The following is a 15228-nucleotide window of genomic DNA, read 5'->3' on the forward strand; positions in this document are numbered from 1 at the left end:
GCCCCCTCTGGAGCCCTAGGGACAGCTGCTGTCAGGAGAACTCAGAGTCCCGCTTCTTGTTCCATCCAGGTAGATGAAGCCAGCCTTGGGCCTCTATATGCTTCCAGAACATAGCCCATTCATAATTAGGGTCTGTCTCCTTAATAATTATCAGGTGGTAGCAGTGGCCACAGAGGGCCCTTCCTAAAACACAGTGAGGGTCTAAGATGGAAGGCAAGAAACAACACCCACTGTCCCAAGGTGGCCAGGATCCTGACTCCAGGATCCTCTAGGACCAAGCCCAACTCAGGGAAAATATGGCTCCAGCAACTCTCTCATCCCCTCCTTGTCTCGTCTCAGTTCATTGTGCTTTTTACAAATCACTGCAGCGCTGGGCACTGGTGGTGCATGTCTTTAATTCCACCACTCGGGAGGCAGAGGCAGGAGGATCTCTGTGAGATCAAGGCAGCCTGGTCTACAAGGGCTAGTTCCAGGACAAGCTCCAAAGCTACAGAGAAACCCTGTCTCAAAAAAACAAAAATAAAAAAAATCACTGCAGGACAGAGGACACAGAGAGTGTGAAGCAGCTGAAAGAAAGATTATCAAAGGTTGCGGGTGAGCTGCTGAGAGCAAGGCAAAGCCAAGAACAAGACTGTGCACCTGGTTAGTGAACACCGGCCACCTGAGACTATGGAGTATTTGAGCCAGAGCAAACTGAGGTCTGTGAGGGTAGACTGGGCTGGACTCTGAAGACGTTGTACGAAATCAGACCCTAAGTTTTGGAGACCTAGCTATTCACCAGATACCAGCACGCGAGTTTCCAGATGTTGCGTGCGATAACTTATTAAAAAAAAAAAACCAATAGTGGTTCACACCAAAAGCTTTGATCACCTGCTCTAAGTGTTTGTTTATTCATCTAGCCCTGCTCTGTAGCCCGGCTCTGTCTTTATGTGAATGATGCCATCTGAGCACAGACACAGCCAATGACTGCAGAAGGCAGGCGTCTCATCACAGGGGGTCAGCAGTGCCCACAGAGGCAGCCCACGAGTCAATAAAACTCCAAGAGCCCAGCTGTTGCCTTTGTGACATGGCGAAGGGAAGAGCTGCTGCAGTAAGAGGTGCAGTCTGGGAATGGAGCTTTGGTTTGGCTTTGTAGGCAGAGCCTCATGTAATTTACAGCACAGCAGAGGATGACCTTGAATTCGGATGCTCCTGCCCTTGAGTGCCGGAGTTAGAAATATCCACCATCATACCCAGAATATGGAATCAAGGAAGGAAAAATAAAGGCCTTTGAGTAGGATGTGTGGTTAGAGGATTTATCCTTCCACGAACTGCTCATGCAAGCCGCAGAGGTTTGTTTCTCTGTGTGAACTTGGGAAGTTCCTGTCCACTCCCTAGGCCTGTTTCTCCACCTGTCAGAGATCGAGCTAGACTACACGCTCTCTCAATCCTGCCGGATCCAGGGAGATGCCTCCTTCCACACGCCTGAGAGCGAACTGCAGGGCTAGTCGGCTCTTTTGGTGAGGAGTAACCTCTGGAGATAGAACAAAGAGCCCAGACTTGAAGAGCTGGCTGCTCTGGGAACTCATGGGATAATGCCGTTGACATATCTTGCATGTGTCTGGCACACAAGACGTGCTCGATAAATGCTGGCTCATGTTGTCATCCAAGCAGCAATGGTCGGATCAGCTGATTGGCCAGTTCTGGGTCAACACATTCAGGTGCTCTGGCAATGACTATCCTGAAGCCCCACCCCAAACCTGACACACTCAAATGATGATTTGATCTGAGGCAGCTTCACCTTGAACTTAGCTTTTGAAGGTTTTGTTACTGTTGCAACTCAATTCCCTCATGGGTAACAGAAGCACCCGGGAAGAGGGTTGACTGACCAGGGGTGGGTGTGGGGTCTGGATTTTGTAACGTCATCTGTTGGAGTGTCAAAAACAAGACTAGAGGCTTTACAGCTCCGGGTGAGTTAGGGGCTAAGTTCTTTCCCCAGATAGTAGGGGCAAACGAAATTTTCTGCCCTTTGGAGGAGTGACGCAGATCGTCCCCGCTGGCCTTCTCTACCCCCTCCTCCCACCGTGGGAGACTGGCTGACCTTGTTTCTATTCAACGCTCTCTCAAATTTTTACACCTGAATTTTGGTAAACAACCTCCTGTGCCATGGATAGGGGCCTTATCGGCTCCCCAGCGGCCTCCTACACCAAACGCTTTTGTTAAGGGGAAAAGCTTGCCTTAGAAGTAAGTGGGGCGGGAGTTCACTCCTCCCCAGCTCTATCTTGCGTCGGCCAGAATCTTGAGATCAAAGCGCCGCCGCTCAGCCGTCTCTGGCGTTCCTCGGCTGCCCTCTTCTGGGAAGTCCTGGTATGACGTGGTCTCCTGGCAAGCAAGCTAATCCGCTGGGATGAGGCCCGGGTACTCAGTCAAAAAATATTTATTGAAAAGAAAATGCGCATGCGTCATAGTCCCGGACACTTGGGATTTATCACGGAACAAAATAGACACATAGCGTGTCCTCCTGCTTCGTGGTTGTGCAAAATGATCAGTGGGTCAAAAAATAAACAGAACGGAATACTATGACAGGGGAGTTGGAAACAGCAGGGGACACAAAGCAAGCTGCAATTCAGTTTTCAGAATCAGCTTCACGGCAGGTGACTTTTGGCCAAAATCTTGAAGAAAGCGAGTGGGGTGCTGCTTATCGGTGTGCTCACCATGGCTCCTTCTGCTTTCTTACAGAAGCCAGGGCCACCAGTCCAGAGAGAGCACCGTCCACAATGGGATGGTCCCTCCCCCACGGATCGCTAATGAAGAAAATGTCCTACAGGCTTGCCTGAAGCCTGATCTTCTAGGGGCATTTTCTCTCGCTTGAGGTTCTCACCTCTTATATGACTCTAAGCCTGTGTAAAGTTGACATAAAGCTAGCCAACTCACTACGTAAGTGTGGGGACCTGGGGTCAATTCCTCAGAACACCGAATATATACATAAAAGAGTCAGGCAGGGTGGTTCAAGCTTATAATTCGAGGGCAGGGGAGGTAGAGGCCGGCGGATCACTGGGGTTCCATGGCCAGTTATGGAATCAGTTGAATCAGCGCGCATCGGGTCCCAGTGAGAGACCCTGTCTCCAAAAACAAGATGAAGGGTTCCCAGGGGGTAGGGTGGGAAACACCCAAGGTTAATATTTGGCCAAATTGTTCACACCACACATGCACACTCACACACATGTACACACACAAAAGAGTGTGACTGGTAGAGGAAGTGGGTGCAAAGACCCTGGGGTGGCAGTTAGGGAGGAGCCAGAGGGGTGAGCAGAGAAAGGAAGGGAGTCAGATGCTAGGGTCTCTTGGGCCAGCTTTAGAGAACTGTCTCTATTACTCTACTCTGACTGAAAATAAACTGTAAAACAACTCGGGAGGGACCTTGGCGGGCCAAGGGGCCACGTGGCGGATGAGAGCCCACGGTGGGGAAAGACAGACACGCCACGCAGGCAGAGCTTGTGTGGGAAGTTTTACTGGGGAAAGGGAAGGGAGAAAGGGGGAAGAGAAGACAGAGACAGGGAAAGAGAAAAAGAGAAGAGACAGGAAAAGTTCTGCCTCCCCCTTCATAAGAGCAGGAGGAAAGAGAGATCTGGAGTGGGAGGAGCTCGTCTCTTAAAGGGACCTCTGCATAGTACCATAGCAGCCATAGGACCCTGGGCTGCCTAGGGTACTGCCTGAGTTCATAGCCAGATGACAGGCCAGGCCAGCAAAATGACTGAATCCTAACACAAGTACCACAGGCTGAGTGACTTAAATGCCACACATGGATTTCCTTGCATTTTTAGAGGGTGAAAGCTCAAAATGAATGTGTTTCTGCAATTCTGTTTCTGCAAGGACGCCCTTCCTGGCATCCCTGCTGCCCCTGGCAGTTTTCTCACTGAGGTCTTTCACTGGGAACTGCAGCAGGCATGCAGCATTCGACGTAAGAATGTGAAGTCCTCAACTCCCTGGTTTTTGCTTCAGAGGTGCTGTTGGAGGTGGGGGACCATGATGCCAAGACACCAGGAAAGTGGAGACATGGAGACTTGGAGACACTCTTGTGAGTCACTTCATTCACAGTGCAAATCAAATGGGCCCCAAACTGAAAACTGTCAATGTTGAAAGGCATTGTGTGAGGCACTCTGTGTGTGTGTGTGTGTATGTATGTGTGTATATCTGTATGTATGTGTGTGTATATGTGTGTATGTATGTGTGTATATTTGTGTGTATGTGTATATATGTGTGTGTGTGTGTATGTATGTGTGGGAGATGAGGGTATGAATGTGGGTGTAGGGGTGTGTGCATGTGTGTGTATATGTGTATATGTATGTGGGGGGTGTGTGAGGGTGAGGGTATGAATGTGGGTGTAGGGTGCAAGAGTGTGTCTGCGTGGGTGTGAAGGTATGAGTGTGTCTTTTTCGTGTATGGAGCGTGGAGGTGTGAGCGTATTTATGTGAATGTGCGTGTGGATCGGCGTGCCTATAGAGGGTGTGAATGTGTTTGTGTGGGTGGGATGTGGATGTGCATCTATGTGAACGTGGACGTTGTATTCACACTTGTGTGTCGTACCCTGCCCTTTGCCTGGGTGTGTGACAGAGCTGGGAAGGTCCCATCTGCTAACACCCTAGGGATTTGGCTCTTGGGGGCTGCAGTGCAGCCAAGGAGGCAGCAAGAATGTCTCTGCCTGCTGTCCTGCTCACCTACCCCAGCTTTTGTTCCTCTGGGGAAAGTGTCTCCATCTCTTGGAGGAGCTGGGGGGGGGGTCTCTGCTATTTACTGAGCACATTCTATGTGACAAGCTCTGGTGTGTGTGCTGCAGGTGTGCTAACATGTTCTATGTGACAGGCTCTGGTGTGTGTGCTGCAGGTGTGCTAACATGTTCTATGTGACAGGCTCTGGTGTGTGTGCTAGAGGTGTGCTAACATGTTCTATGTGGCAGGCTTTGGTGTGTGTGCTGGAGGTGTGCTAACATGTTCTATTTCAGTATAAAGTTGTGCCACTCACTCGATGCCAACATTTCAGATCAGAGCCATCTTCTGGGGGTGGGCTGTCCTGGCATGTGACATCCATGCCTGTATCCCTTACCCAGCTTTTCCCTTCCCTCCTCTTCCCTCCCTTCCACTGCCCTGCTCTCCCCTCCCTCCCTTTCCCTTCTCTCCTCTCCCCTCCCCTTCCCCTGAACTCTGAGAGGCTCAGTACACTCCTCCTCCCCTCCAGGTCCCAGTGGTTGAAGGACCAGTGTGCTCCTATCCAGGTCTCCTATTCCATACTGTTCCTCCCAGTAGCTTCATGAATGCCTCTGTGGGGAGTGTCCAGTCCTGTATGACCCTTCAGTCCCTGCTCTGACAATTTATTCTAGATTTGAAGTCTCTGCCTCTTTATATCCAGGGCCATTGTTTTAAAGAGAAAAGTGGTTGTGGTATTGTTTTTTTCCTTAATGTCATCCATGACAATGAGAAGCTGGGGACAGCCTAAGTGTGTAGCAGGGCATTTGAAAAACACTTCCTTGAGATTAACCCCTGGCCTATCAGCCTGTCGTGACCACAGAATAAGTGCAGTTCACACAATAGAGTGAGCAATGGTTTTCCCAGATCTGGAGACAAGCTGCTACTTTTACACCAACTGTGCCAGTGTCCAAGTTGGGAGGAGGAGGCCCAAGTCCAGGAACAAGACTGGAGGTGAAAGTCAGCCTCAGAGTCATCTATCTATCTATCTATCATCTATCTATCTATCTATCTATCTATCTATCTATCTATTTATCTATTTATCATCTATCTATCTATCTATCTATCTATCTATCTATCTATTTATCATCTATCTATCTATCTATCTATCTATCTATCTATTTATCATCTATCTATCTATCAATCATCTACCCATTTATCTATCTATGTATCTATCTATTTATCTATCATCTATCAATCATCTATCTGTCTATCACTTGTCATCTATCTTCTACCTATTATCTATCAATCTATTTCTATCATCTATCTATCATCTATGTCTATCAATCATCTATCATCTGTCACCTATCTTCTATCAATTATCCATCATCTACCTATTATCTATCAATCTATTTCTATCAACTATCTATCTTTATCTATCATCTACCTATAGCTAATATCATCATCTATCCACCCATCCATTTATCTGAGGAACAGGTTCAATTCTCTTTCTAGGTGTTGTAGTCAACTCCAGGTGAAGGACTGGGGAGACTGCTCAGGGGTTAAGAGCACTAACTGCTCTTCCAGAGGACCAGAGTTCAGTTCCTAGCACTCATGTCAAGTAACTCACAACCACCTGCAACTCCAGGGGATCCAATGCCCTCTTCTGAACTCTGCAGGCACATGAACACACACACACACACACACATTCATATTAAAGGACAAAGGGAAAAAGTGGTTATCATAGACAAGATTTTGCAAAGAATGCTGTGTAAAGTATTGAGATAGCCAACAGGTGTCAATGGCACAAACACACACACACACACACACACACACACACACACACACACGTGCCCCTAGCCTTGAAACTGGAATTGGAGACCAGTACTACTTCATACTGACTCACAAGTTCTTAGACGGCACATGTGGCCCAAGACACCAGGCAGGGCTAGCAGAAGAGCCATCAAGTCCTCAGGGTAGACTTGGGTGCATTACTGAGCCTTCTGGAACCATTCGTTCACCAGAAGGGTATCTCTCTGTGGCACTCTCTGATCTGAATGTGGTGATCAGGCAGCAAAGGGCCCATCTCCATGTTGATACATGGAGGGTAAGGAACTTCCGTCCACAGTTTGTTGGTGCTATTGCACAATGAGGTCACTGTAGCACAATTAATAAAAGCTCAGACTAATATTGGGGTTCAACCTGAAAACCCCCAAAAGCAAAGCAGCCAGCTACTGGCTTTTACCTCAACCTCAGTCCGAAATGGCAATCCTGCCTCCAGGAATCTCAGAATGAGACTGTTCCTGAGAGCTGTCTCCTCCCGTTTTTAATCCTCTTTAGTTCTGGGGTTAAAGATGTGCACTACTACTGCCTGGCTTCTATGGTAAGCTAGTGTGGCTATGGGGATTAAAGGTGTGTGTAACTGCTGTGTGGTCTATAAGGCAGGCCAGTGTGGCTGTTTTATTTTTCCGATCCTCAGGCAAGTTTTATTTATTAAAATACAAGTGAAATGCCACTACAGGGAACTTTCACAGACAGATGGTTTTTCTTTACTATTCTATCCTATGGTTTGATTTGGTGATGTCTCATACTGTAGCCTGTGCTGTCCATGAAGTCTTGTCAATCCATCTAGGTCTTGGATTACAGGGGGCAGAAGCCTGAAATGTGCTTGAATTTGCTTTGGTCTTTGAAACTTGATTGTGTGCTCCTGACATTCTTCCATCATGCTTCTGTATCTTGCTACTACCAGGGCAAGAAGTATATGGAAGGGCATGGAAGTTTGCAAATATCTAGAAGTAAGCATGGCCATTGAGAAAATGACCCAGGGGCCCTGGGGCTGAAGATGTGTGAGAATAAAACCTCCATTGGGAGGTCAATCACTCCTTGTAATAAGAAGTGAAGGTTCTGGGCCTGGGAAGAAGGCTCAGTCAGTACCATGTTCGCTATGCAAGCATGAGGACCTGGGTTTAGATTCACAGCATCCATGGAAGAAAGCCCTGCATGGTTGCACACCTCTGCCACCCTAGCATAAAAGGAAGAGACTAGCCAACATGTTTAGCCAATTGGTGAGCTTCTAGTTCAGTGGGAGACCTTGTGTCAAAAGATAAGGTGGAGGGAAGGAGTAAATATGATCAAATTACATTGTATGACTTTGTCAAAGAATTAATAAGCACTATAAAATAAGGTGGAAGGGGGGCCGGGCGGTGGTGGCGCACGCCTTTAATCCCAGCACTCGGGAGGCAGAGGCAGGCAGATCTCTGTGAGTTCGAGGCCAGCCTGGTCTACAAGAGTTAGTTCCAGGACAGGCACCAAAAACTACAGAGAAACCCTGTCTCAAAAAATCAAAAAAAAAAAAAAAATAAGGTGGAAGGGGATAAAAAGACAGCAATCCACTACATACAGTACCACACCCAATCACAATTGAGCACACACATGCCCACATCTGTGCAAACACATGGACACTACACATACAAATGATTGTAAGAGCTCTTTCTGCTTTTATATTAAATTGTTTAATTATTAATAATAATTAATTAAAATCAGCTATTTAAATCAATATATTTAAAAGAATTACCTGGGGGTTTAGGGTAGACTCTGAGATTTTTCTGGGAGCTTTTCACCTTATCACAAAGGTGAGAAAGGTTGTATCTTTGTTCTAAGAACTCCATCTTGTTCTGCGGCACTTGAAGCTGCCTTGGACCAGTATTAATGGTTGAGAGGGACCATTTTTCCTAAGATCCACTTTGCCTACTGAGTGTCATTATATAATACAATTGTTGCATGCCCCAAGGGGGCCGTGAACTTGAAGAGAAAAGAACCCCACTGTGTCCACAGGGAAGCCAAAAGCAGCTGTGGAGGTTTCTAAAGCAGTAGTAGAAGAATCGACCTATTTCTTTTAAGATGTTGAAGCTGTGAACACAAAGTGACTCTAAGTTTCTGCTTATTATCTTTTTAATGAGAAGATCCCTCCGTAGTGACAGTCTTTGTTTTGTTTCTGATACTATTCCTGTGTCTTCTTTGTGTTTTGTTTTGTTTGTTTTGTTTTAGATTTATGTTTACTGTTAGTCAGGTATCTGTGGTTATGTCAGTATGGACGTATGCCATGTGTGCGTGAGTGCCCAGTGAGGCCTCAGGAGGGCCCGGGTCCCCTGGAACTGGAGTTATATATGGCTGTCAGCTGCCCGACAGGTGTGCTAGGAATTGAACACGGGCCAACTGTAAGAGCAGTAAGCACATCTGTCAGTCCCCTGGTTTTCCTTCACTTTGTATCCATCTTGCTAGAGATGTATCTTTTCTTTTTTTTTAAGAACTGTCTTTCTGCTTCATTTGGTTTTCCTGTTTTCAATTTTACTGCTCTGCTCTGTGCTCTTGTTTTATTTTTCTTTATTTTGCCTCCTTTGGTTGTGATTTTGCCTTTTTTTTTTTTTTTTGGTTTTCTTTGGTGAAACCCTGATCACTGGCTTAAAGTGTTCCTCCTTTCTAATCTCAGTCTCCCGTGCTATGTGCACTCCTGTCTCTGTGCCCAGAGTTCTGTGCAATTTTTTCTTTTGAAATTCCTTTTTTGGCCCCATGAATCATTCAGTGGTGTGCTCTGTGATGTCTAAGTGTTTGGAAGTTTTCCTGTTATTTCTGCCTGCCGAATTTTAACAACAATCTTGGGTATTGTGTGGCTGTGAGAACAACATGTAGTCCATATATTCTGCTGTGATGTCACAAAGCAGAGCTCAAGACGTATGTGCTCAATAAATAAAAATGAATGGATGATTGGCATGGTAACTTAACAATCAATGAAGAGGGAGTTGCCTGCTGCAGGGGTGAGGAAGATGGCAGGACACTGACAGTGACTGTCCCCGGGTGAGGAAGTACAGCTGCCCATGGTTTCTTCTTTCTAGTTCCCATGTGTTCTGTCCCGAGCAGGCTCTGGGTTCACAACCAGGCTGCTGACCACTTTCACTCTCTCCTGGCAAGTGGTATCAGAATTTGAACCGCTGAAAGAGCCAACAGAGGAAGGGATTTGGGGTCCCACACCTGCAGAGAGCAGCCTCCCTCTTGGCCCCACCCCCAAGCAGCTCCAGAGTCAAGAAAAGGAAATAAGGAAACCAGGCAGGAAGAATGGAAGAGCAGCTCAGACAGCACTGAGCTCCCACTATGCTCTCTTGACCCAATCTTTAAAAGAAAATTATAGTGTGTGTGTGTGTGTGTGTGTGTGTGTGTGTGTACCTGTAACATCAGGTATAGAACTCTAAGGACAACTTGCAAGGGTCACTTCTCCTTCTACCAGGTGGAATATAGGAGCAAACTCTGGTCTTCAGTACTGGCAGCAGGCACCTTTTCTCACTGACCCATCCCCAGCCCCATGCAGTCAGGACCATTTTAATTGGTTCTCTGTCCTGTGGAACTGCCCTCTGTACACCACATGGTGGGCTCCATCCCCTTTGTGTAGACCACGTTAGAGGTTTCTTCCTCTTCCCTAAACACCATATTAAAGACTCTTCCTATGGACCATATTATAGGTCCCTGGTTAGTCTGGTCAGTGGGGGCCAGGGCAGAAGGGTGAGAATGGGTTATTCTTCCTCTGTCTCATTCCTCATAGTCACCTCAGATCGACTGCACCCACAACTCCCACTGAAGGTCACAGCTTCTCTCAAGGTCACCTCTCCTTATAATGGCCTCCTTCCAGATTCAGTTAATGCTGAATCTGGAAGCACACACTCACTCACATGAGTACACACACTCACATGCACATACACGCTCACATGCACATACACACTCACATGCACAGACATATGCACTCACATGCACTCAAACACTCACATGCACACATGCACACACTCACATGCACACATGCACACACTCACATGCACACTCACTCACATACACATACACGCTCACATGCACTCAAACACTCACATGCACACATACTCACACACATGTATACACATGCACACATTCACATGCATGCACACACATTCACACGCATACACACATTCACATGCACGCGTACACATGCACACACACTCACAGGCACATACATACTAAACTTAATAATTTTCTTTTAGAGACTGTGTCAGAAGGCGCTGAGATGAGCTTAGCATCCCTCCTATTGGTTCATACTCTGCTTGATTCACTTTTCTTGACTTTGCTTTGGTGTGTAATTAAAGGTGCAGCTGATAATGGAGGAGGAAACTTGAGGAAGTGTTGACTCTTAAGCAAGAAATGAGTACTTACAGGGCTGAGTGTCTTCCTGAATGAAAAGAAGGCTTTCCTCTTGACATACAAAGGCAGAGGGGACAAATCATGGCTTTTCCACCCAGGATGAGTTGAGCCCCGACCATGGTTAGGGCCTGGGTCTGACACTGCTCTTGACAAATCCTGGAGTCAGGATTTGGGGCCATCATCAAGCTGAGAAGTTCCCCTGATGCCCCCTTCTCTGGCATAGTTGACACCAGAATTCCATCTGTTATGTTTAACTTGAACTTGGGGACGTGAGACAGAGGCCTAGTGTCTAGGGACAGTTTGGCCTTTCCTTTGAAATTCCACCCAAGCTCAAAGGTGCTTGGGGAAGGAGCTAGTCCTCTCCGCACCTGGCAGTCCCCTGGGGGAGTCCTGCGGAATAGTCAAGGAGCGTCTCCATTGATTGACTCATTTTCAAAGTGGATAGTGGAGATGCCCTCGGGCTGGGCTTTGGGAGAGTTCCAGGCCAGAGCTCACTTTCTACCCTGAGACCACTCAGCTCCACCTCCTTTGGGAAGACGCCCCAGGAGGAGGTGGACCCCAGGAATCCCAGAGTTACCAGAAGCAGCTGGAGGTGCAGACAATGGCTTGCATACTGGGTCTGGATCCTAGGGAGGCTGGGTTGGGGCCAAGTAACAGAGTCAGAGGAAGCTCAGGTGGTAATTTGTAAGATTTAGGAGTTCTGAGGCTGTCATCAGATTTTACTGTCACTGGTGACAAGCCTAAGTTCTCTCCGGAGCAGGAAAGATGGGAAGAAGGAAGGCCAAGTATGCCTAAGTGCCAGCCCTGCACAGCTGGAAGATGAGACTAGGCATGGAGGAGGGGCCGGATGCTTCAGAAGGCTGAGAATACATGCTGGGGCCTGGGCTAGTACTCACCAGGCTGAAACTCCCCCAGTAGAGCCTGCCTTAACAATAGCTTTCATGAACACGAAAACATGTTCTTTCAGAAAGCCAGAAAATGAATGCTGCTTCCATCCATTCCCCACATAGCAGAGAAGTGTCTCATATCCCTAAAGATAAACCAGGTTGGCGAGGAGTGGCAGAGGGGAGGAGCATAAGGAAGTAAGAAGAGATCGAATGGGGCTGCCCTCAAGCCTTGCCTCATCGCTCAGCTACTGGAGACACGCTTTGCAACGCCTAAGATCTGGACTTTCCTTCAGGGATGACCCAGCTGGAGCTTCCCAGTGTACTCGATAGCATCCACACCTGCCCCAAGTCTTGTAAGTGATAATTTCCTAAGCCTGGCCTGAGACTCTGCATTTAGAAGAGGCCACCCCTGGTCAAGGTCAACGTTGCAGACCTATGGACACACTTAGATAAGCAGCAAGGCATCAGAGGTCACCAGCTCTGTTCGGTCATGCTTCTGGATACCTCCAACTCAACACAAAACCACAGCAGATATGAGTGATCTACTTCAGCAGCTTGGTGATAGTGACCCATGCCTCGACATTGTGCCCACGTGGCTACCTCAGCCCTCCCCAGCAAGAGAGAGCAGCGTGCTTACTCCTCTCTAGTGAAGGGGGAGCTGCTCACTAGTTCACTAGTGTAAATATATAGGACGTCTTGCCTTCCCAAGCTACAATGTCCCTAGATCTGTAGGCTCAGGAGTGTGACTTGTCATTCATTAATTCACCTAATCACTTTTTCAGTTCTCAATCTGAGGGAAGAGCGATCAATAGGGACACAGTGTCTGAGTAGAGCCGCTGCCTTCTCGGGAGCATTTATAAAAAGCAGTGCAGATGCTGGTGATGAGGGGTGGGGGGCTTAGACCCTATTAAGACCACATCCAGCCACGGTGCTAAGCTCTTCCCAGAAAACACTTCCTTAATTCTCACAGCAGTGGGAGTGGCAGGTCCTATGACAAAACCCACTCAAGAGACAAAACAACTGATGCTCAGAGGGAAAATGACTTTTCTAGGGACAGCAGGAAATGTGGGAGGGCGCTGGACTGAGTGTCTGCACAGGAGGGGTCTCAGTACCTATTCTGGTCACTTTCTTTCCATGCAGGAGAGCTGGGACCAGTGAGACAAATGCCCAGTGAGTCTGGGTTGGAAGAGGTATCCTAATCGTCTCCACGATATGTTACAGAATTCCCTTCCGAAGCAGCTTAAGGAAGGAAGGGTTTGTGCTGGCTCACAGTTTGAAGATGCAGTCCATCGTGGTAGGGAAATTACGACAGCAGTAGCTTGAGGTGGGTGGTCACGTGATCTCCAAAGTCAGGGAGCCGAGAGTGGTGAAGGCTGCTGATACCCAACTTTCTTCCTTTTATTAAACCCGGGATCTCCGAGTGTGGGATGGTGCTGCCCACATTCAAGGTGGGTTTTCACGGCTCATTTAAACATGGATGGAAACCCTCTTATAGGCACATACAGAGGGTGTTTCCATGATGATTCTAAGTCCCATTGGGTTGGCAGTGAAGATTAACCACAACATCACTGGCTGATGTTGACCACAGAAGCACCAATCGCCCTACATAAGATGACCTGACCAGACACCCCTACAGCACAGGCCAGCTTAATCTCTCACCTTTGGGGAAGGTTAAGCTTGACTTGGCTCTGTCTTGTTAAGAAAAGACAGTGTCTCGTTTTTCTTGGAACTCACTGTCTGCTGGCCTCACGTGTACACACACACACACACACACACACACACTTCTGAGGGCCTCTATCTTCTGGGCTTGTCTGACATTCTCTTCTTGGGAATTCTCTTGCCATGTTCCTTTTACTTAATTCTAAAGACAACTCTATTTCCCTGAACCCAGGCTCCACAGGCGTCCCTTCTGGGACTCAGAATTGCTGTCACCAGCTGTGAGGCCACGTCCTGTGACACCTGAAACACTGAGGAATATGTGAGACAGTCCTAGCCTAGATGACTGTCGAGGACACGCTCCACCAGGTTGGGTACTCTGCATCCCTCAGTGCAAAGGCTGCATGTTTAATGCACAGGAAGTGCCCTGTGTAGCTTACTCAGTCACACCAGGCTTGACCTTGGCTTGTTACTCCTGCACAGTTCCGCTGCCCAATGTATGCTGCGCCTTGCCGGTAGCCAGCATTCTTTTTCCATATTCAAGTTGCCATATTCCCTCCTTTCTTAACCACGTCAGATGGGGCAGCTTCTGTTAAGCTGCACTAGGGTTCAAGGGCTGCCTGTGCTGTGCTCCAGAGTGAAGCCCCCTTAGGAGACAACATACACATCCTGCAGGCTAAGAAGTCATGCTCAACCTAGGAAACTGTGCTAAAGGAGTCTCGAGAGAGGCATTGCAGAGCAGGGAGCACAGAGGGCTTCCTGGAGGAGGTGAGGCTTCTGAGCCTTGTTAAGAGTTGGCTTTTTATAACCTAGTTCAAAGTTCAAAGGGTCAAGAGAAAGCTTATTCGGGAGCAAGGTCATAGTCAGGTCATAACAGACATAATTAGGTGAAATATATTCATATTGCAGTAGTAAGGACCCCCCAACTCAATAGGATTGGACCCCTAAAGGGGAACAGGCACCAGGAGAGAGCACCACAGGAAGGTAAGGCAAAGATAGGCGATGCCTCTGCCAGCCAAGAAATGCCAGATGCTGATGGTGGGCAAGGGGCCCCTCTCCTTTAGCTGCAGAAGACTGAAAGGAAGGAGTGTTGTTGACCTTGTACTTCAAACCCCCAAACAAGCGACAAATGCCTGTTGCTTAAATGCCTAGTCTGTAATACTGTCCCAGAAGGACTAGCCAGGGATGCAGCTTAGACGCACAGCAGGGGACGCAGCTTAGACGCACAGCAGGGGGCTGATGTGGCACCCAGAAGGAAATCTTGCTGCTAGCTCAGCATCAGCATTCCCCATTCCCACCACAGTCAGCAAGCACGAGGACCCAGGTAACAACTCAGGCATCATGATGAGCATTTCTAATCCCAGCACTGGTATAAATGGAGATTGCTCGCTCGTTTCCCGACTGCTCAGACCCGAATAATCACACAGAAACTATATTAATTACAACACTTTGTCAATAGCTTAGGCATATTTCTAGCTAACTCTAACATCTTAAATTAACCTATTTCTATTAATCTGTGAATCACCATGAGGCTGTGGCCTACTGGTGAGGTTCTGGCTGGTGGCTGGCATCTTTTGGCAGCCACATGGCTTCTCTTTGACTCCACCTACTTTCTCTATCTCTGTTCGGATTTCCCACCTGGCTTTACTCTACAAAACCATTGTCTGAAAAAAAATTCTTTAATAACCAATGGTAATGAAACATATTCATAGCATACAGAGGGAAATCCCACATCACACTGGGAATGCAGAGACAGGCAGCTCCTTGGGGCTCACTAGCCAGTCAGCTTAGCTCAGTTGGTAAGCTCC

General features: G+C 47.7%; 1 long non-coding RNA gene across 3 annotated transcripts in view; it reads left to right on the plus strand.

The window, feature by feature from the left end:
• The first annotated feature begins 3630 nt into the window (after positions 1-3630).
• Positions 3631-15228, plus strand: part of LOC125393497 (uncharacterized) — a 29024-nt gene continuing 17426 nt past the window's right edge. For all 3 annotated transcript variants that reach the window (XR_015738314.1, XR_015738313.1, XR_015738312.1), the window contains exon 1: positions 3631-4057. This is a non-coding gene — a long non-coding RNA (uncharacterized LOC125393497). The remainder of the gene's footprint in view (positions 4058-15228) is intronic.

This window comes from Myodes glareolus, chromosome 7, assembly GCF_982192425.1.
Source record: "Myodes glareolus chromosome 7, mMyoGla1.1, whole genome shotgun sequence".
Taxonomy (NCBI): Eukaryota; Metazoa; Chordata; class Mammalia; order Rodentia; family Cricetidae; genus Myodes; species Myodes glareolus.